Genomic DNA, 21,006 nt, shown 5'->3' on the forward strand with positions numbered 1-21,006 from the left:
TGGTTTCGAGTCCCTTCAGCAACTTGATCTCTCTTCTCTGGTCAGGCTTCCACTTCTTTTCATGGCTCCAAAAGCCAAGGATGGAAGCCACTGGTGAGTTCATTACCAGTCCAGATCAGGGAATTCTTCACCCTTCCTAGCAACAGCATTTCTATTCTCACAGAAATTGAAGCAGGATTTCCTCCCAGATGTTAGGCTTAGACTGGACTTTCTTTCAGCCAGCTAAGTCTGTTCCACACATGTCTATAAGCCACACTCCCCTGGTTTCTCACTAGGTGGTTGCATCTGGATTAATCCAGCACTGAATCTTACACTTACCTTTATTACACTTCAGCTTCCTGGATTCAACTCTCTGCTCCAAATGTCAAGAGTTACTTGTGTCTTTTAGAGATTATTTTTGTTGTTGTTGATTTTATTTGCACTGTTGTGGTTTTGCTTTAAAATTTTAGAGCACATTGAAGTCTAAAAGAGTTGGTCTAACCCTCTCATTTATTTATGTATTTACTTCTATTTTTTTTTTTTGGTGTGATTTTTATAATTACAAAAAGTAGAGCAAAAGTTATGAATGGACATTTCACAGAAAAGTAACTACTAGTGGCTCTTAAATATACAAAAAGTTGGCCACCCTGATGCATAACAAAAGAAATGAAGATTGCCCACAAAATATCTAGAGTTCAAAAAGTTGTTAACAATGTGGAAAGAAGTACGCTCTCATTGGTGAAATAAATAGAAAATTCCATGAGCACAGTAGTGCAACCTGAAAATGTCTACCATATTACAAATGCAAATACACACACACACACACACACACACACACACACACACACACACAAAATGGACAAGCCATTGACCCCTCATTGGCACATTTAGGAATATATTCTACAGATATACTCAGACATATATGAAATTAATTAGCTATGATGACTTACACTTGCAATATTGTTTACAAAAGGAAGATTGGAGACTATATAAATGTTTATTAATAGGGAACTGGTTAAATAAATTATGATACAAAATACAATGGAATATTATACAGATGTTTTAATAAAGAGGAAATTTCCACTTATGGCCATAATGGAAAAACTAGCCCTCCATTCATAAATACTTAGAAATTTGAACAAAAACAATTGCTTTCTGACATTGAAAAACAGGCAGTATAGGACTGTGATTCTTAAGAGAAGGGAAATAAAAATGAAGAGCCTTCCCACAAAACCAGCTTTCTTCCTGAACTTGGTTCACTTTGAGGGCACTTTTTATAGTGTAGTACAGAGAAGAGGAATGCAAGCAGAGTTCTTTTAAAATAAACAACTTTTGATTTCATTGATTGTTTTTCATTATTTTTAAATGTTCCATTTCCACTCCTATATTTATTTTTCCATCCTTCTATTAGCTAACATCATACTTAGTAGTGACATAGTTAAACATTTTCCCCCTAAAATCGAGAGAAAAGTAAGATGCTCTCTCTTACCACTTCTATTCAATACCATACTAGAGATGCTAACCTGTGCAATAAAGCAAGAAGAAATAAAGGCATAAGACAGGAAGAAATAAAATGGTCTCTATTTGTAGTTAACATTGTTACTTAGATAGAAAATCTTAATGAATCGACAAAACAGCTATGAAAACTAATAAATGATTTAGCAAGGTCACAAGATACAAGGTTAATATACAAAAATCAATTGTATTACCAGGAAATACTTAGAAAACTAATTTTAAAAATAAATTTCATTTATAGTAGCATCAAAAAACATAGAATACTTAGGAATGAAAGTTTTTAAATGTGTAAGATCTCTGTACTGAAATCTACAAAACATTACTGGAAGAAGTAAATAACTTCTGAAAGACTCTAAATGAAAGAGTATACTGTGTTCACAGGTTGAAAGACTCAATATTGTTACAATGTTAATTCATTCCAAATTAGTCTATGAATTTAATACAATCTCAATAAAACTTCCAATAAGCTTATTTGTAGAAATTGACATGCTAATGATTAAAATTTATATGAAAACCTAAAGGACTTAGAAGAGCCAAAACAATTTTGAATCTAGAAAACAAAATTGCGAGAACTGCATTACCTAATTTCAAGACTTATTATGAAAGTACTGAAAACTATAATAATTATGGAGTCCAGAAATAGGCCTACACCTAATGATCAATTTATTTTTCACAAAGGCACCAAGCTAATTCTATGGGGAAAAGAATAGTCTTCAACAAATGTTGCTAGAATCAGTGGATGTCCAAATAGGAAAAAAATGAATCTTGACCCAGAGTTCATGCTATACACAAAAAATAAGCTGAAAATGGGTCATGGGCCTGGATAAAGGCTAAAATTACAAAATGTCTAGAAGAAAAGACAGGAGAAAAACTTTTGTGACCTTAAGATAGGTTAAAACTTCTTATACAGGACACACATACAAAAAGAATACTAATCATAAAAAAAAGATAAAGCAGATTTTATCAAAATTAAAACTTTTGCTTTTCAAAAGAAACTGTTAATAAAAAAATAAGCAAGCAACAGGTATAAGAAAAGATTCACTATATATTTTATATAGATATATTACATGATAGATATATACATACACACAGATATTTTGCAAAGAATATACATCCAAAATATATAAAGAACTTTTACAACTCAATAAGAAGACAACCCAACCAAAAAAAAAAAAAACCCACAGGCAAAAGATTTGAACAGACACCTCACAGAAGAAGATGCACAGGTGGACAAAAAGCACATGGAAAGATGCTCAACATCTTTAGTCACCAAGGAAATGCAAATTGAAAGTATAGTGAGATTCTACTACACAACCACTGGAATTGCTACTGAAAAAAAAAAAAAAGACAATGCAGAATAAGGTTTGTTCAGGGTGTTCTGCCATCAGAAGTTCCCACTCTGGGGATTAAAACCTCAATTAGACTGTTAGGAACTATCTGCCCAGTTTGGGTATTTGGCCAAAATAATACTTGGAGGTGCCACTAACTTGACACTTTCTGATACCAACAGAAGAATTTGCTGAACCAGCCCACAAGGTGACAGACAATTTTAGACATTTTACAGCTCAGTTCCCTTGAATACAACTGTATCCACAAACTATGAATGATTTGCAGGGGATTCTGATATCGCCAATCTCCCGTCTCACTTCACCCAGGATGCAAGGGACACACTGTGATGCTTAGAAGCAAAGTTATGAGTGTTACTGATCTGACCTCCAGTTCCAGCTCCACCACTGAGTGGCTGAGACCTTGGGCAAGATATTTAATATCTGAGCTTCAATTTCCTTATTCATAAAATGGGGATAGGACCACCTACCTCACAGGGTTGTCATAAAAGTTTCGGTGAAATCGAGGATCACTCGGTACATGATGTTATCAATAAATGACTGGCATTACTATTATGGTGAAGTCTATATGACTTTTTCACAGCCTTGAGATAGTCCGGTAGTCTTTTAACCTGCAGTGTCCCCTACCATTCTGTGCTAGGATGCTGTTCCAGCCCTGGATCTATCTGCTCTCAGATCCTTTCTATATCTTTTCCCTCCTTGTATCACAGCAGGATGACCCAACAGGCTGCATTTCCCAGACTCCCAGGTCAGCCAATGGGAGGCATGGGCAAGAGAGTGGAGGTTGGGGAAAAGGAAGAAGCCAGGGTGTTTCTCCTCCTACCTCCCTGCCTGGGGTGTCTCCTCTGGCGGCAGCACCTCCGCAGCTCCTGGACAGGTCCGCCTGATTCCAGATCACACTGGGCTCCACTCTGGTAGCACCGTCTGGTCCCTTGGTTTCTCCAGCTTCAGGTGGGAATGGCTTCCTGCCCTGACATCTCTGAGTACCTCACTGAACCCTGTTTGCCATCTAGGCTCCTACGGATCACCTGTGTAACAAACTCCCTGTTTTACGTTCCCTGTTATAAATACCTGACGTGGTTTCTGTTTTCCTGTCAGCCCCTGACCACGCAGATGGTACGTAGGGCCCTCGGGATTTGCAGAACATTAATCGTCATCATTTATGTGCTTGTTCAGAGCCCACTGTAAGTGCCAGGTCTCTATCAATCATTTTACCAGGGAAGCTTTGCATTCCTCCCATCCTTTTAGTAAAATACCTGCTGCTAATTACTTATTACCCAAGGGAATGGTTTCTCTCTGCTTTCAAGGCTCTATGGCCAGATGCCTGGCTCTGTGTGTTGGATCATCTCTGGTGTAGGAATGGGAGGAATATTTTACCTCTTTCCCTCAGTTGAGAAGAGTAACTTCCTGATTGAGATCTCAGTTAATAGTTGGGGGTGGAGGGGGCTCTTGCCACTGGGGAGACTCCTGGAAACCAGGTCCCTTCCTGTGTAATTCACACGCGTCACCCTGCCCACACCACCCCAACACTAACCACGCACAGCAGCTCAGGCCTTCTGCTGTTTAACGGTTTCACCCATGACACAGTTCAGGCTGTGTCTGCGTGGTGCTGGGATCCAGGGTTTGTCAGACGAAGGTGCTCCCCCTCCCCTCTCCATTTCAGCTGCGTAACTTGCAGGGCCCAGGACAAAATGAAAATGCAGGGGACCTTAGCCAAAGAATGTCAAGATAACAACAGCAGAGAGGGAAATGCCTGTGTACCATCTCTTCCCCCGCCTCCCCCAGCAAAACACCAAAGGATTGCAGCCTAGGGAGGCCAGATTTAGTTACCAAAAACCATGCTGAATGAGATGGGATAAATGGCCAAGTGTGGGCTGGGCAAGATCCCAAAGGTGACTGTTCCGGAGATAAAGGACTTCTCTTGATCAGATGGGCAGCGTGAAGAGGGGACTAGAGGGAGGAAGGAGGGAGATGTGATTACCCTGAAATTCAGCGAGGACAAGCGGACCTACTTTACCAGACAATCAAGCTGTGAGCTCTGTCTCTATGCCACGCCCACCTTGCCCATAGCAGCCCCACCCCCCACACTATTTTCGTCCTCCCCACAAGTTCAGTCGCCTTCTTCAGATGCCTTAGACATATGACTTAGTGTTGTCCAGAAGAAGCCACCCAAGACCTGACCAAGCTAAGCTGGGAGGGGAATCCGTTAGCCTGGGCCAATAGCATATCAATTAATCACAACCTTTCTATGTATATATAGAGAGAGATCTCCATATAGAGACATAGGAGTCACCAAATCTATAGGCCACATAAGGTCATGGAAAAGACCTGGACCCTCAAGACAGACCCAGCTCATGCAAGTATTAGGTGAGCCAAAGATATAGTCTGGATGAGGGCAGGGAGCTGGGTTTGAATTGTTCCTCTGCCACCTGCTACATGATCCTGGGATACAAGATTTTATGCCCTTAAGCCTCAGTTTTATCATCTATAAAATGGGATGATATCTATTGTATTTGAAATGTAAAGCTAATGTCTGTTAAAATGCCTGGCCTGGGTAGAGCACATGTAGTAATGGGTTCTCAAAAATGGTAGCTTATATATGGGGATGCATGTCTTGTACACATGGCTATATCCACATGGACGTGCATTGATGTAAATCTGTGTTCGACAGGTACGGCTATGTAAATATGCTTTTATACGTTTCTGTACGTGTGTAGTGTAGCCATTACACTGAACAACTTTCTCCAGCTTCCCGCACCAACCCTAAATGTCCTTTCAAACCAGCTCTGCAGAGTGTCCTTTCCCTGCTCTGGGATAAAATCTCAGGCGGGTTCCATCACTTTTCTAGTCATTCTTCAATAAAAAACAGTCTTTGGGTCACTTTTAGTCCCAAGCACAGTCCAATTTCAGTGATTAAAATGTCAAGCCCTGGGTTATGATTATTCACTCCCCACCCCCACTTTAGCAAGGGAGGCTTCCATGGGCCATGGGGCCAGGACACCCTTCCCTTCTCCTCCCTGTGTTCTCCAGCCACCCACAGACCCACAGGTTTGGAGGAGAGGATGGAGGAGAGGATGGAGAAGGGGACATCCTCGCTCAGATGCAATCTTGGGGGTTCAGAGCTCAGTCTTTCTCCTGGGAGGGAGGCTGCTTTCTCTGGGTTTGTCCGAGACATTCTTTCTGGGAGTGTCTCTGTCTCCTGTTACTTAAGACATCCCGTCTCCTGGGTTCTCAAAGGTCCCCCTACTAAGACGTTCACATTTGGGGTCACAAATGTGACCCAAAAGCGGGTCCCCTTGCCTCATGGGATGACTCATGCACCCAGACCCCTGATTCTAGGGAACATTCGCAAAGCTTCCTGAGAGGTCCCCCTGGAGTCTGCCTCCTTTGGCTTGAAGTGAGAAGGAAGCACCTCCGGAGCAGCCACAGGGGGACTAGGGAGTGGGGAGCAGAAGAGGTTGTGAGATGGGGAAATGTACCACCTTCCAACCACTCCCTTCATGGAAACCCTCTGTCCTGGCCTCTTTATTTCAATCCATTTATAATTCTCAGTGAGTAGCATTTTAGCATCCTATTATAAACATATAGAAACTATGTCGAGTCTTCATAAAGGTCACCTGTGCATTAAAATTTGGAAAGCTCAAGTTATGAGGAAAAGAATCTGGAAAAAATAATTTCAAAGTAAATCTGTTGTACGTTATGCCAGGCCATTCAGTTATTCCATAGTTTTTGAGCACTTGCTACACTGGGCTAGAATTTGGCACTGGAGTAGCTCCCACCTGGTCAAGGAGATACCCATGAATCGACAGCCAATGGGAAGAAACAAGAGACAAACTCAAAAGATAGGACCAAAAGAATATATATACACACACATAGACATATATGCACACATAGACATGTATGCATACATACATATGTATAACTGAGTCACTGTGCTGTACACCAGCAAGTAACACAACATTGTCAATCAACTATACTTCAATTAAAAAGAAGGATCAAACCAAGTATGTGAGCCCATTCTCCAGGTTAAGAAGTTTGCACTTTCCCTTAATCGCGTGGTTTCCTACCAGGCAACCCTGACCCCTGAGAGCCTGAGTAGACAGTTGTGGGGAAGGAATACCCACGAGCTATTTTCAGCAATTCCAGAAGCTTAACGGGAGTAGCACATTTACACAAGTTAAGTCTGCATAGGTCAGCAAGACATCAGGTTTCTTTGCTTTGAGCCGAAATGTTATTAGCACTTCTTATCGCCTGCTAATCAAGGATTCTGATTGGCAGCCTTGTGGCTTTGATAATTTGTCAGTGGAGACATGAATTAAATCACAGGTCATGAAATTTGGACTACACATGTCCACAGAAGAAATTATTTAAAGAGAGTACCACGGGAGAGGTTGTAAGCAAGGGAGTGAGCATTTCAGACCTGGGGTTTATTTTATTTAGTTAGTTAGTTATTGTTTTTTTGTTGTTGTTGAAGTATAGTCAGTTACAATGTGTCAGTTTCTGGTGTACAGCACAGTGTCTCAGCCATACATATACATACATATATTCATTTTCATATTCTTTTTCATTAAAGTTTTTAGACCTGGGGTTTAGAACCCTCTTTGCAGGTGCAGAGGGGAAAATAGAGTGAAGGGGCCAAGAATGGAGGCCCGAAATCCTGTCAGGAAACTGCTATGTTGACCTGGGAGAGGCTGGTGAGTGACCCAGGTTGATCATTGTGCATATCCATCCATCATCCGTCCATTCAAAAAAGTTTATTGAGCAGCTACAATGTGCCAAGCACTGCACCACATGCTCGAAACTCAGCAGGGATGAGCCAAAGACAGCCCCCTTCACCGAGCGTGCCATCAGCGAGGATGTAGGTGATGAGCCATGACACAAATGGATGTGTGGTTAAGGCTCAGGATGGGTGCTGTGAGGTCCCTGACATTAATCACAGAATTGTTTTCAAGGTCTGGGCAGGTAAATGACACACTGGAAGAAGGCATCAGCCATCACCATGAAATCCAGAGCTCTGTACCGCGGAATGAGAAGAGACTGCGTCCGCTTCCTGGTCCACTCCACGGTCTCGTACTTAGGCTGGTTCCAGCACAGGGCAAGTGTCATTCAGTATTCACTGAGTGCATGAAGGAATAAGCACCTATAACTGGGGCTTTCGTTTTATGCTATTTAACAAATGTGTAATGCTACTTTACCATGCCCCACACCCTGCTGTGGGTGCTTTACAAATAGTAACTCAGCTAATCCTCATAATAATCCTTTAGAGATAGATGTTAGGAGCAACCCCATATTGCAGGTGCTGAAACTGAGGCTTACACAAGTTAAGTCTGGCTCCAGGTTCTGTGCACACTAGTGGCTGTCAGAGTGTGGTCCCCACACCAGCAGCATCCCCATTACCGGGAGTGTGGTGGAAATGCAAATTCTCAGGCCCAGAGAAGGAGGTTGGAAAAGCAGTTCATAACAAGCCCCCCCCACCAGCTGCTGTTGTCTTAGAAACCCTGGGCCACACCTGTCGAATTTTCCCAATCCCATTTATCCAATCTAAGAATTACGAGTGATCTTGTTAAAACCATAGCTTCTTAATCAACCACACACTTCAATAAAAAACAAAATTAAAAAAAAAAAACTATAGCTTCTTAACATGACTCTCCCAACTTACTAAATCAGACTGGAGGGAAGGAGACCTGGGAATCTGTATTTTTAACACGTTCCCCCCCATCAGGCAGGTTTTAGAAATACTCATCCAAGCTTCAACACTGTGCTGGAAGAAAACAAAGATGGGACTTCAGAGTGTGGATGGTGGGTGGGTCCAGCGGAAGGTGGGTTTACCTCTCCTGTAAGCAGAGTCAGACAATGCTGCTGTACCATCCCGGAGTGCTCAACAGAGCAGAGGACCACAAGCGTAGTCACAGGTATAAATCTCCTGGGCTGGCCCCAGGTGTGTGTGTGTTCCCGACTTCCTCATCAGAAGAGCAGATTCCATCTCCGACAGGAATGTTAATGCTGCCTCCATCGGATACTTGCACATCAGCCTCAGAAGTCCCACGCTCCAGGCAAAAGCGCCTTTATTGCTGTCTCTCTGAGAAGCATAGGTCATCCTTGCCAGGGATTTCCTGTAATAAATACCTTTGTCATCTTGACTACAGAAGCTGTTGACCTGAAACACCTTGGGCTGAAATATTACCTCTGCCTACCTCTCCACAGACACCTGGGCTTTGTAGTGTTTGGGTTTGGGAGAGGCTGGGGAGAGGAGGCACCGGCCAGGGAGGGACTGAATCACCTAAGAAAGGTGTCATTTCCCCTCCTCCTCCCAAATCTCCCCGTTTTCACCTGCTACTGAAAATCAAAAGGGGAATGATGAAAAAAAAATGGGAATACTTTTAAGATTAACATTTCTAAATTAAAAGGATAAATCTAGGCATGTGGTTTTTAACCCAGTTTTCAATTTATTTTTCAGTTTGCAATGCACTCTGGAATATTTGTGATGCTCAGTCTGCCCAAAACAGATGAAAATGTACTAGACTGGGCAGTAGAAACAATGAGGTTTAGGTCCTGCTCTGCCACCGTATACTAGTCAGTATGGCCTTGAGCCAGTCTGTAAATGTCCCTGAGCCTTAGATTACTTACCTGTAAATTGGTGGTGATCGCACCACACAGCCAGCCTCACAGGGTTGTTGGGAGGGTTATATGAGCAGATGGCCATGCAGGGTGCTTTGCAAAAGTAAAGTGCTCTCTTGGTGTGAGGGGTTGTAACGGCCTCAGAGCAGGAGTCAGCTCTGGGCAGATCCAGACCTGGAAGCGTCAGATACAGAGAAGGGTGGGTGGTCAGTACCACGTCCCAGGACAGGGGTGGGTGATGTCCACTTCATGGGAACAGATGACTTTCACAATGAAATCCATGTCCTCAGCTTGTCAGTAGGACACCCCGTGGGCCACAGCCAAATGGACCCAGGAATCATTTCTCTTCCCAGACACTGCAAAAGCTGGACCCTTAGAATCCAGCTGGTAATTGAGATGCTAGAGACCTCAGAGTGACTTGCAGCAGGCTGCTGGAGCCAGTGCTCACTGGCTTCTGAGAGCCGACTGCGTGGCTCCCCAGCTCTGCCTTCAGGGACATCCTGTTAGCAGCATGAATTGGCCAGGATGGAGGATTTACACCACAGAATTGGCAAATAGTACAAGTCACACAGGTTTGGTTTTGTTTTTCATTTTTGCTTTGGTTTTTCAGACAGCAGTTGCTAAACACGTACTGATACATCCCTGGGTAACAGCAGAGACAGGATTTGGAGGTTACTGCAAAAATGGGAGGGGCAGACAGGAAAGTTCCTCCTCCACTGAGGAATGGGGGTACCATTAAACTATTCAACTTCTATTGATCAACGTAGGGAGGCTCCTCAGAGGAAAAAGCATCTCATAAACCATTTATACAATGAGAGAGTGCCTTCCCTCCAGGTGACATTGGGGCAAATTCCACTCCCCTAACACAATCTCAGACCCAGTGCCACCACCTCCAGGCAGTCTTCCCTGATACTCCTCACCAGACTCTAAGGGAACCCCAGCATCCTCTCAGTTCCTCCATAGACAGTATAGGATGGTTCTTCAGGCTCAGGATTTGGAGTCAGAACGTTTGAGTTAAAAATCCCAATTTGACCACTTGCCAGGTATTTATGAGAAAGTCAGTGAATGCATGTGTGAAATGAGGCTAAAAGACTCTCTAGCCTCAAGAGCTGTTGAGAGGATGGCTGAGCTAATGCTTGCAAAGGACTGAACCTAGTGCCGGGCACACAGTATGTGCTTAATAAACACCAGCCGTTACTAACCATTATGACAGCAGGTCCTCTGAACCATCATTTCCATTTTCACAGGCAAAGGCTGTGTCTCTCCGACTGGACTGAAGCTTTGTGAAGACAGGGACCTTGCTTCATTTATTTCTCACCTTCCACAGGGCCTTGGAAAGCCCAACACGCACCAAGTCCTCAGGAAATCTATATTGTCTTAAATGGAATTAAAAGCAGGCACGTTTCTTCTCTACAACTTCTCTACTCAAAGATGGGATGAGCCAGTGACAAGAAAACGCCAGGTAAGAACCGGTCAGCGGTCAGCCCATAGGTGTCTGCTGTGCTACACAGCCCGGATCCTTCTGGAGACACTGAGTCCTTCTCCAGACCTTGCCCTCCTCTGGAGGAAGCTGCCTAGTCCAAGGTTACACCCCTGCCTGGAGCAGCCCAAGTCCGGTGACTGGCTCTTGGGGGAATACAAAGAACCTCACCCCCACCCCCGGCCTTGATTCACAATATCCCTGAAGGGCCAGCCCCCTCCAGAGGTCCCCATGGGGTCAGCTGGGGGCTCTGTTACAATTGCCTCGCAGCCCGATCTCCCACTGCCCAATTTTGCCTCCCTCACTCCTTTGCAGGTTTGGTTTCTGAAAGCACTTCCTAATAGAATCCTGCAGGCTAATCTCTGCCTCAGACCCAAGGCAGTACCCAGCGTGTCTGTGCTCTCTCCTCATAGCCAGGCCCCACTCCCCAACCTCCACCTCTGTCACTCAGAAGACTGGGGGAGACCTCAGTCCTCTAAGATCATGGTTCAGTGTCACATAGATTCCAGCACATTCTCAGATGACCTCTTCCCCGCCTGTGCTGGCCACGGCTTCACTAAGGGCTCCCCTCCAAGGTCAGATTTTAGCAAAGGACCTTCCCTTCTCTCCTCATCTCATCTCTGTACACAATCTTGATCCTTGGGCCCTCGTTCAGCACCTGTCTTAGGTCAGGTTCAGAAGCAGCTCTGAGATGAGAATTTATTTACAAGTGATTTATAAAGGATGTGCTCCCAGGAGAGACTGGAGGGAGGGAACGGGTGATGGAGGAGAGGGAAGAGAGAGAAATGAAGCAAGGGTACCATCCGAGGTGAAGCCCCAGAACCAGCCTGATCCCACGGGCTGCAAATGACACCTTGATGTTTGTTCTGCCTGCAGGCAAGGAGGCTAGTTCCAGTCAATCTTTGGCTCTGAACCTCAGTTAACTCCCAGGCACTTTCAGCTCTATGCCTGGGCACTCAGCTCCAGGAGCTCAAAGGTAGCCTCCTGACGAAGGCTGCAGGCAAGAGCCCTTGGGAGCAAAGCACACAGAAGCTGGCAATGGTCGTACAAAGGGGACCCTGGATCTGGACGGAGCCTCAACAACACCGACTCCAGCTCCGTCACTGATATTTAAGTAGAGAATGAAAAGCAAAGACTTCAGAGGGGAATACTGTGGTGTCAGGAAGAGAACACCAAGCTTGGGCCAGAATCCCAGCCCTGCCCTGCCCGTTCTTTGCTGTGTGATCTTGAGCAAGTCTCAGCACCTCTCTGAGCTTTGGTTTGACCATTTGCAAAAATTAAGATAATAAGGAAAACAGATGATCGTTCCCTCTCAGGGTGGTTGTGCGGTTTAAATAGAATTACACAGGGTGGAGTGTTTTGTCAGCCACAGGGGGCTTCCTGTCTTGGAAGATGCAGCCTCCTGTCACTGACACAATCAAGCCCCGCGCCAAAACTCAGCTGGGATTTCCTCCTTTCTCTCCCGTGCACTCCCCCTTGCCGACTTCATTTACTCTTTCTCCTTAAAGGCTTCTATGTTTGTCTTGCAGGCTGTTAAAACTCTTAATTCAAAATAACCCAGTACAAGGCTCTGGGGGGCTCATTGGTTCCAAACAGATATACGAGGAGCAAGTTGGCCTGAAACACAAAACTCAGAGCCCCAGCCAGGGCAGAGGTGCATCCCCCAGGCCTGGGAGAAGGGCCCCAGCCCGCAGAGCTCCTCGCAGCCAGCTCATTAAATCCTAATCACCAGGACACCGGGCCGGGTGGTGATGAGCACTGTCTGTCCGGCTGGGCTGTGTGAGAGGCGCTCGGGAGGAAACTAGGACCCTCTTCCCTGGAAGCCGGCCTAAACAGGACCCCCAGCCTGGGGTCACAGCCCCTTGCTCCCATAGTCCCACTTGTGGTTGGGGACCCCTGCCCTTTTTCCCGGAGCCCTGCTTAAAGCCTGACCCAGATCCTTGGGGTGGCAACCCAGTGCGCTCCCAGCCCAAAGGGCCGCTTACCGCTCAGAAAAGGAAAATGCAGCTGATCCCCCAGGGCAGGTGAAGCTAAGGGCTGAGAAACTGCTGAGTGATTTAATCTCATCCAGAAGCACAGCAGCAGCGGCCCGGCCTGGGAGCCCCGAGGTTTGGCCTGAGGCCCTGGCTCTGCTGCTGTTGGCTTGGGTAAGTCACTTCCCCTCTAGGGGACTCAGTTTCCTCACCTGCACGGTGGGAGTGGTAAGGCATCTCCTGCCTGTCAGAAGGGGTGTGAGGGACAGGATGGGAGGCGTTCTGTGTCTGTGCAGGAGGAGGGGAGGGAAGGCTCGGTACAGCTTCCATTTCAGAATCACCTGCCGAGCGCCAAAGGCACGGCAGGCACCCACCCATCATGTCTGCAGGATAAACATTACCCCGTTAGCAGAAGAAGAAACCGGCCAGATGGCTCCAAAACCCAGGCCCTTTCTGCTTTAGACGCAAGCTCTGGAGGGAGCCCAGGTTTGGAGAAATCCACAGGCAAACCTTCTATCATTGATTCAGTCCGTCGGGGTTTTCCGGAGCTCTGCTCAGCTGGGTGATGACAATAATGACAGTGCCGCTGCCCCGGGGAACATTTTCCCTCCTGCCGCAGCCCCGCCTTGTGGTGGCCTGGACTCAGGCGGCCTCCACCATTTAGCTCCAGGCCGCAGGACAAAACCAGAGCAGAACCGCGGCTTGACTTTTGCTGGGCGACTCACCAAGGCAGAGAGAAGGCCTCACTGTGAACTGACAGCCACACTGCAAGTCAGGAGGTCTGGGCTTAACCACAGTCACAAAAAAGGAAGAGCGATAACCAGCAGGAGTGGACCCCTCTGCCTGTGCCAGGCTCCGTGCCAGTCATGTGGCCTGGGTTCCCTTGGTCTCCTCTGCGGTCCTGGGAACTGAGGGCACTTGCGGTCGCGGTCCAAGGTCACACAGCCAGTGAGGAACAGCGCAAGGCTCCGCCTCCTCTGTCTGACTCCTGAACCCACGCCCTTGAATGCTCTTTCCCTGACACGCTCGATGGCTTTGAGCAAATCCCTCCACTCCCTGGGCCTCAGTTTCCCCATGTGCCAATTGTCGGTATGACTTGCTGAGATCTCATCTCACCCTGACCATCAAGGATGTTGACCTAGGAGTTGGAAGGGGAAGGCTGACCTATGGCTGGCCTCCAGGACCCAGGAAGGGCCTCCTCCCTGGAGTAGAGGACACAGAGCCTGGCTGGGTCAGTTGAGCACAAGGGGATACCTCGGGACAGGGCTGAGCTCTGCCGGACAGCTTCTCCCTGGAAGCCAAATTTCTCATTGATGCCAAAGTTAAAGGCCCTTTGCGACCTTCCCACGACAAGCCGCTAGCTGTAAGGGACTCTGGTGCTAATGAGCTCGAAATGTCAAATTCCATCAGTCAGGGAGCACAGACGCGAAGCGATGAAACATCCCATTCCGGGAGGAGGCATAGTTCTCTTGCCTTTTTCTGGTTTTGTGTAACATTCATCACTGCTACACATGGAAATAAATACCAGACAGAATCCCCAAGATAAGGACAGGGTCTTCCCCGCCCCTGGGCAGTAAGACAGAGCCTACAATGGGCACTTAGGGTCACCGGCTATCAGCTTCTCAACAGAGCAGCCTCCCAGCCAGAGCCACAAGTTGGCTAATATCTGGGTCTTATCTGTCTTCTCTGGGCCTGATCATGGAAGAGGTCTTGAAGCAGGTGAGGAGCTGAGGTTTCCCCAGCCCTTACAAACTCCAGCCCAGTCATGGACACTTACCTTACTCCCCTTTTCTTCCTCCTGGTGCTTCTATCTAACCCCTGGGGCACACAGTCAGGGCCACTCATTAAGATCACGTTCCTATGAGGCCTGCTCACAAGCACGGGGTGCTAAATAGAATGTACAGGACCAGGAGCAGGCTAGGACTGGAGCCTGAACCTCATCTCCTCCAGGAAGCCTTCCCTGACCACCACAGCCTTCTCTTTCAAAGTCATCCTACACTTTAAGACCAAGTCACATGACTACCACTTACCACCAACTTGCCTTGCTCACTACATTTGTCATATGTTTTGCTTAGTCCTCATGCAGACTGTCAGCAGCTCCTAGAGGCGGCGAAGCCCTCAATACTTGCCCTGAGGACCTCTTTGGTCCCTGGCACAGTACCTGGTTCATTGAATCTGCTCTACAAGTGTTCGTGGAAAGAACGTGGTTACAGCATCACTTTGATAAGCATTAATAAAGCGATAGTAATCATCTCCCGACTCCCTACCATGTGCTGTGCACTGGGCAGAGGATTTTACCTGCATTAACTCAGTCCCACAGCAGCCCCCTCGGGTGCTATTGTTCTCAGTTCATAGGTGAGAAGCAGAGGGCAGCGACTTGAAAGAAAGGGACAAAGCAAGAATTTGCACCAAAGTCCGCAGGCCCCAAAGCCATGTCCTTCACCACCCACTGTGTTGAGATTGGGGGCAGGGCATCCCCCTGAGGTGCCTGTGGTGAGGACCGCCCCTCTCTGTTCTGATCCTGGTGGGTGAAAGGGAAGGTAGAGAGGTGGGTCAACCACCTGGTCGTTCTGTATTTTTATTCACTAAATCTGGCAACAGTCCTCCCAGGATCCAGGATCCAGGATTCTGAGAGCAAGGGGCGTGGTTTCCACACAGACCATGTAACCAGGTGAGTGTGTGTGTTATGTGTGTACTTGTACGTGCACCCATGCTCACTGGGAGCGTTCCGTGTGTGTGCGCAGGTGTAAGCCTGGGCAGGCACGGGAATGAGTCACCTCCACCCAACTCTGAACAAAGCATACAGGGCAGGAGAAGACTCACCGGGGTGAGTTACGCTAAGAGGAAAGCCTTTCCAATTGCCTTTCCCGTTGGAGCCATTTTTTTATGGCTTAGTGTCCCTCCTGTCAAGCCAACCTCTGATGGTAGTCCAAGGCTTCTCCTGGGGCCACTCTACACGTGATGTTCAATGTCTGTCACAGACCTATCAGGCTGAGAAGGTCTTTTGGTCCAACTCCTTCACTGCTCAGATGAGAAAACTGAAGCCCAGAGAGGGAAAGGGACTTGCCCAAAGTCACACAGCCATCAGAGGAAGAGCTGGAACTGGAATCAGGGTCTGCTCGTTCCAGCCCAGGGCTCATCCCACTGTATAAATTAACTCTTTCTGATAACAGGGCACAGTCAAGAGAAAGGTGAACTCTTGAGAGTTCAAGGGCAGCCATTTGTTCCCCAACAGCTAGAATAATTACAATAGTGGCTAGCATTTATTGAGCGCTTACTGCAAGCTAGGCTCATTTACTTTACATGGCAATCCCACGTTGTAAGTTTTATTATTGCCCCCATTTATAGATGAAGAAACTGAGGCCAAGAAACTTGACCCAGGTCACACAGCTGCTGAGTGAGCAACCACTTTAATCAAACATGCACTTTGAACCATGGTAGAAAACTGGCTCCCTCATGCTAAACTGGTTCTAGAGACAGTTTTTCAGAGGTCTGAATGGCCGCCATGGGTGAGGGTCCATTAAGATGGGCCATAATTTAATCACCACATTCTGAACCCTTTCTCTCCAAGCCAAGGGCAGCTGTATCTCCTGGCCACTTCTCCTCTCGCCCAAGTCATTCATTTCAGCTAAGATTTTTAAACCTACCTCACTAAGAGTTTTTCCAAGACCGATGCCCTAGGCAGGGGGAGGGAAGTGATCCTGTTTCTACCTTGTAAACCCTGCCTTTCAACTCGCCCCCTGAGACAAGACACTTTCTCCTCTTTCCTCCTGAATGGCTCTTCTCCCTACGTCCCCCAGCCGTGCCCCCTACCCCTATTTTCCCTCCGTCCTCAGCTCAGCTCAGCCACTTAATTCAGCAGCCGTTTGTCCCAGCGCCCCCGACACTACACAGGTGCACTGTGTACTCACTTGCTTTCAGGAAAGTAAGTAGTTTTTTGGTGAGCAGCCAGTAAAGGGGACTGGATACGGGCAGGAGGGGTGCACATCCCCCTCCCCAGGGGACTGCCCCAGGCATGTTATCGAGTGTTCCTGAAACCCAATGCCAGCCCGGTGGGACAGCCAGGTGTGCCCCAAGACAAGGTTGTTTTTCCTCTCCTGGAAGAGGCTCCCCCTGCCGTGGAGGAAGAGGGGTGGGTGTAAGAGCCTCTGCTTCCTGCAGTCAGGGCTATCTGGACCGCCCTGCCACGTGGGATCTCAGCTCGGAGGACCCTCCTTCTGAGAACCTGGATCTGACTGCCTGCCCTTCCCCTCACCCCCCCAGCCCGCCCTTATTGTATTCCCCACCACTCCTCCCAACCTTCCTCTCCACCCTTCCAAGCATCCTGCTCCCAGGGGCTCAGCTGACCGCTGCTGCCCCAGTAAGGACTCCATCCTCCCCACACTGAGCCCATCACTCTTTGGTACAGGCTGCAGATGATCTTGTCTGTGGCCAGACAGCATCTCAGCTCAAACCCCTGCTGTGTCATGTACTGGCCAGGTGACCTTGGGCGAGACTCTGAACTTCTCAGCGTCCTCATCTATTAAATGGGGGTATGACATTGCTATATATAAAACAGATAAACAACAAGGACCTACTGTACAGCATAGGGAACTATATTCAATTTATTGTAATAACACAATGGAAAAGAATCTGAAGAGAAAAATATATGTGTGTATATGCATAACTGAATCACTTTGCTATACACCTGAAACTAACATTGTAAATCAACTACACTTTAATAAAAAATTTTTTTAAAACCTTAACCAAGTCAAAAATAAATAAATAAAATAAAATAAAATGGGGATGTGAGCCCCTGCTCTGGGGTCACTACTGAGAGGATTAAATGAGATAATGCACATACAGTTCAGAGCCCAGCACAAAGCACGTTCAATAACCATCACTGCCAACAGAAACTGTAACAGGCCCTTGTAACACATCCACGTTCTACACCCCTTCCTCCAGTCCCCCATCACCTTGATACTTTTTATTCACAGTTCCCCCAGTATTAATTTATTACTGTTTTATTTTTACATTGTATTTGTTTATATTTCATATGTAGCTTAATTCAGTTTAATCATATTCCCTGTGGGCCGCCTCTAGTCTTTTTTGTAATAAGACAAGAAGGACAAGATGCAGAGAGAGACATGCAGAGACAGGCAGAGGTGATGGGGAAGGAGAGACGTAAAAAAAACAGGGCTGAGAGAGTAAATGGGGAGGAGAGAGCATTAGGAGAACTGGAGGAAGAAGGATCGAGCAGCTCTGGCCAGAGCTGGGCACCAGGTAGTCACCGAGATGGGTGAGGACCAGCCCTGCTCCCACATGTGTTCCTGCATTGGAGAGACTGGATTTACCTGCTTAGAGAGGGAACTATTTGGGGCAACAGGATGGGGAAATGATGGCAGGCTCTGTATAGTGGGAGGGCTGGCTGGGAAACCTAGGTAGACTTCCTGGAGGTGCAAGGCTTGGCGACTGCCCTAAAAGAGCAAAGGTTTGATGGGAGAGTAAGGGGACAGAGGGAGGCATTTGGGGCCCTTACAAGCAAAGATTGAGATCAGGAATGTAAAAGAAAGTCTCAGCAGGAAGACCCACCCTTGTTTCATTTCCCCAGTGCACATACACACCTATAGACACACCCATACACCCATACAAACACACACACACACATAGGCATACCACTGTAGCCATTCATCTCCATATACAGATACATCCATACACACTCATGTGTACATCCATAGACACATACACATGCTCATACATACCCACCCACCCACAAGTACATGGCTCTCTGGGGGGCTCTCCCCTCCCCTCAGCACCCACAGTATCGTCCACACACTTGACAAAGCCCCTGGGCCATCTGCCTGACTGCAGCCCTGTGGACCCTCTCAGGCCAGGCCTCATACCTGCTGCTGCCTGGCGTGCTTCTCAGAGGCTGCTGGGAGGGCTCAAAAGACAAAAACGGGTGGAAGAAAGTGAGAAGTGGTCCACTGGTGGGGTCAGTGGAGAGAGACCGCTCAGTGGAGTCACAGGGACATCCTGACTGGAGGATCCAGAGTCTCCAGACAAAGGCGACCACTGCTCCATCCTGGCCCACACACATCCCTCCCACACTGAGTCCCTGTATGGAGCCTACAGGGGGCCGCAGATCTGTCTCTGATGGGTCAGCCTGGAAAGTCATCCAGCCCCACTCGCCCTGATGCCTCCAAGGCCCCGAAAGCCCACAGGCCAGCCTGGCCTCCCCCCCTTTACAGCCCAGAGGCATCCATTTCTCCCTCCACCTCCTCAGCACGGGTAGTGACAAGGCTCTGGAGGAAATTCGAGACATTGGCTCCCTTGAAATGGAGAAGGAGGTCAAGAGACACATTTCCCAACTTTCAAAAGGAACTGTTTGGGATAATTAATCAACACATCACCAACACCAAGGGATTGTTTTATATCAGAAGACATATAATTAAGGAAACAATAGCAGGTTTGTTGTGTATTTTGTTCCTAAAAAATGCTAATTATGTTCAGCCCCCTGACACATCCAGAGGTTCTCCCTCAATACTTAGAAATCAGAAAGAAGTTGGCTGCAAGGTACCTCCTTGCCTAGACTCAAAACCAGGAGGGTCGTGGAAAGAAATGGGCTTCCAACAGGTCTTAGAATTGGCTTTTCGGCCTGTGACTGCTGCCGCAGAGAGAAGAGATGCTGGCAATTACTAAATTACACTCACCACTACTTAATTGCACCTTCGGATCAGCACCTAATTTGCTTAGGGTGCAACTGAGCCGGTATGGGTGTAATTACTTGCTAGGGACAGTACTTAACAATGCAGCCACAACCAGGGGAGAGGGGGAGCCATGCTCAGCTCTGCTTCAGGACGCTGTGGCCCCACAGCTGTGGTTTCCAGGGCCCCAGACCCCAGCAGGCCAGAATAGAGGAAGGCGCCCCTGGCCCAGCTGCTCCCTAGAAGCAGCCTGGGTGCCCAGAAGCTCAGAAGGATTCAGAGAGCAAATAGGAGGACTCTCTTGGGTTGTCCCTCCTGGTGACAGTAGTGACAGTAGCTCTGCCCGGGTTCTGCCCCAGCTATCCTGGGAGTCCCTGCTAGAGCCTGGTTCCCATGGGCACTCCATGCTGGGGCAGCAGGGGAAGTGGTGGCCAAGGGTCCTGGTACCCAAGGGGAACAGGTACATGACCACAGGTACCGAGGCCCTAGGTAAGGGAGCAAAGCCCCCTCCTGAGACCCCTCGAGTCCTGCTGAGTTCTGCAGGATGGTCAGACAGGCGACATCACAATCCACTGTGCCAACAAAAGAAAGGCACCAACCTTACCCCGCAAAACAGACTTTCTTGGAAGGGAAATCCTTCAGATGGGAGGAGGGCACCAGCATTTACAGACAGACCTCCCCTGTGTCCCAGATGTTTCTCACTTGTACTGTCAGGGAGTTCACGCTGGGGGTGGGGGACACTGGGCCCCAGGTCTACTCACAGATCAGTCCATCACCTCATGGAGAGAATTATTAAGGAATCATGGTGTTGTGATTGAGCTTCTCAAAGAATCCTGCTTGAGATACATCCTAAAATTGTTACCAGTGAAAGGTATGATGTCTGGGCTTGCTTCAAAATAGCAATGGCTTGGGAGTGCCTGGGAAAGACAGATGGAAGGAGGGTGACCTTGAGTTCATCATTTGTATTAGTTTGTTCACGATGCTGAAACAAGTATCACACTCCGAGTGGTTTAAACAACAGAAATTTATTTTCTCACCATTCTGGAGGGTAGAAGTCCAAGATCAAGGTGTCATAGGGATGGTTCCTCCCAGCATCTCTCCTTGGCTCGTACATGGCTGTCTCCATCCCATGTCCTCACATCGTCTCCCCTCTGTGCATCAGTGTCCTAATTCCTCTTTGTACAAGAACTCCTGTCATAATGGATTAGGACCCACCATAATTACCTCATTTTAATTTGATTACCTTTGTAAGGACCCTATCTCCAAATAAGGTCACATTTTGAGGTACTAAGGCTTTGGACTTCAACATTTAAACTTGGGGGACACAGTTCAACTCATCACATAATTGTTGAAGATGGGATATGTACCCATGGCACTGCTTCCTCTACTGTTGTGTAAGTTTGCATTTT

At 47.3% G+C, this 21,006-nt stretch overlaps 1 long non-coding RNA gene across 1 annotated transcript; it reads right to left on the reverse strand.

Annotated features, from left to right (window-relative positions):
- Positions 1-1,075: 1,075 nt before the first annotated feature.
- On the reverse strand, positions 1,076-11,114 carry LOC141579085 (uncharacterized). Its single transcript, XR_012510117.1, has 3 exons — positions 10,661-11,114; positions 9,468-9,632; positions 1,076-8,953 (listed from the first exon to the last, which is right to left on the reverse strand). It is a non-coding gene; the product is annotated as an uncharacterized LOC141579085 (long non-coding RNA).
- Positions 11,115-21,006: the final 9,892 nt, after the last annotated feature.

The sequence above is a fragment of the Camelus bactrianus genome, chromosome 11, assembly GCF_048773025.1.
Source record: "Camelus bactrianus isolate YW-2024 breed Bactrian camel chromosome 11, ASM4877302v1, whole genome shotgun sequence".
Lineage (NCBI taxonomy): Eukaryota > Metazoa > Chordata > Mammalia > Artiodactyla > Camelidae > Camelus > Camelus bactrianus.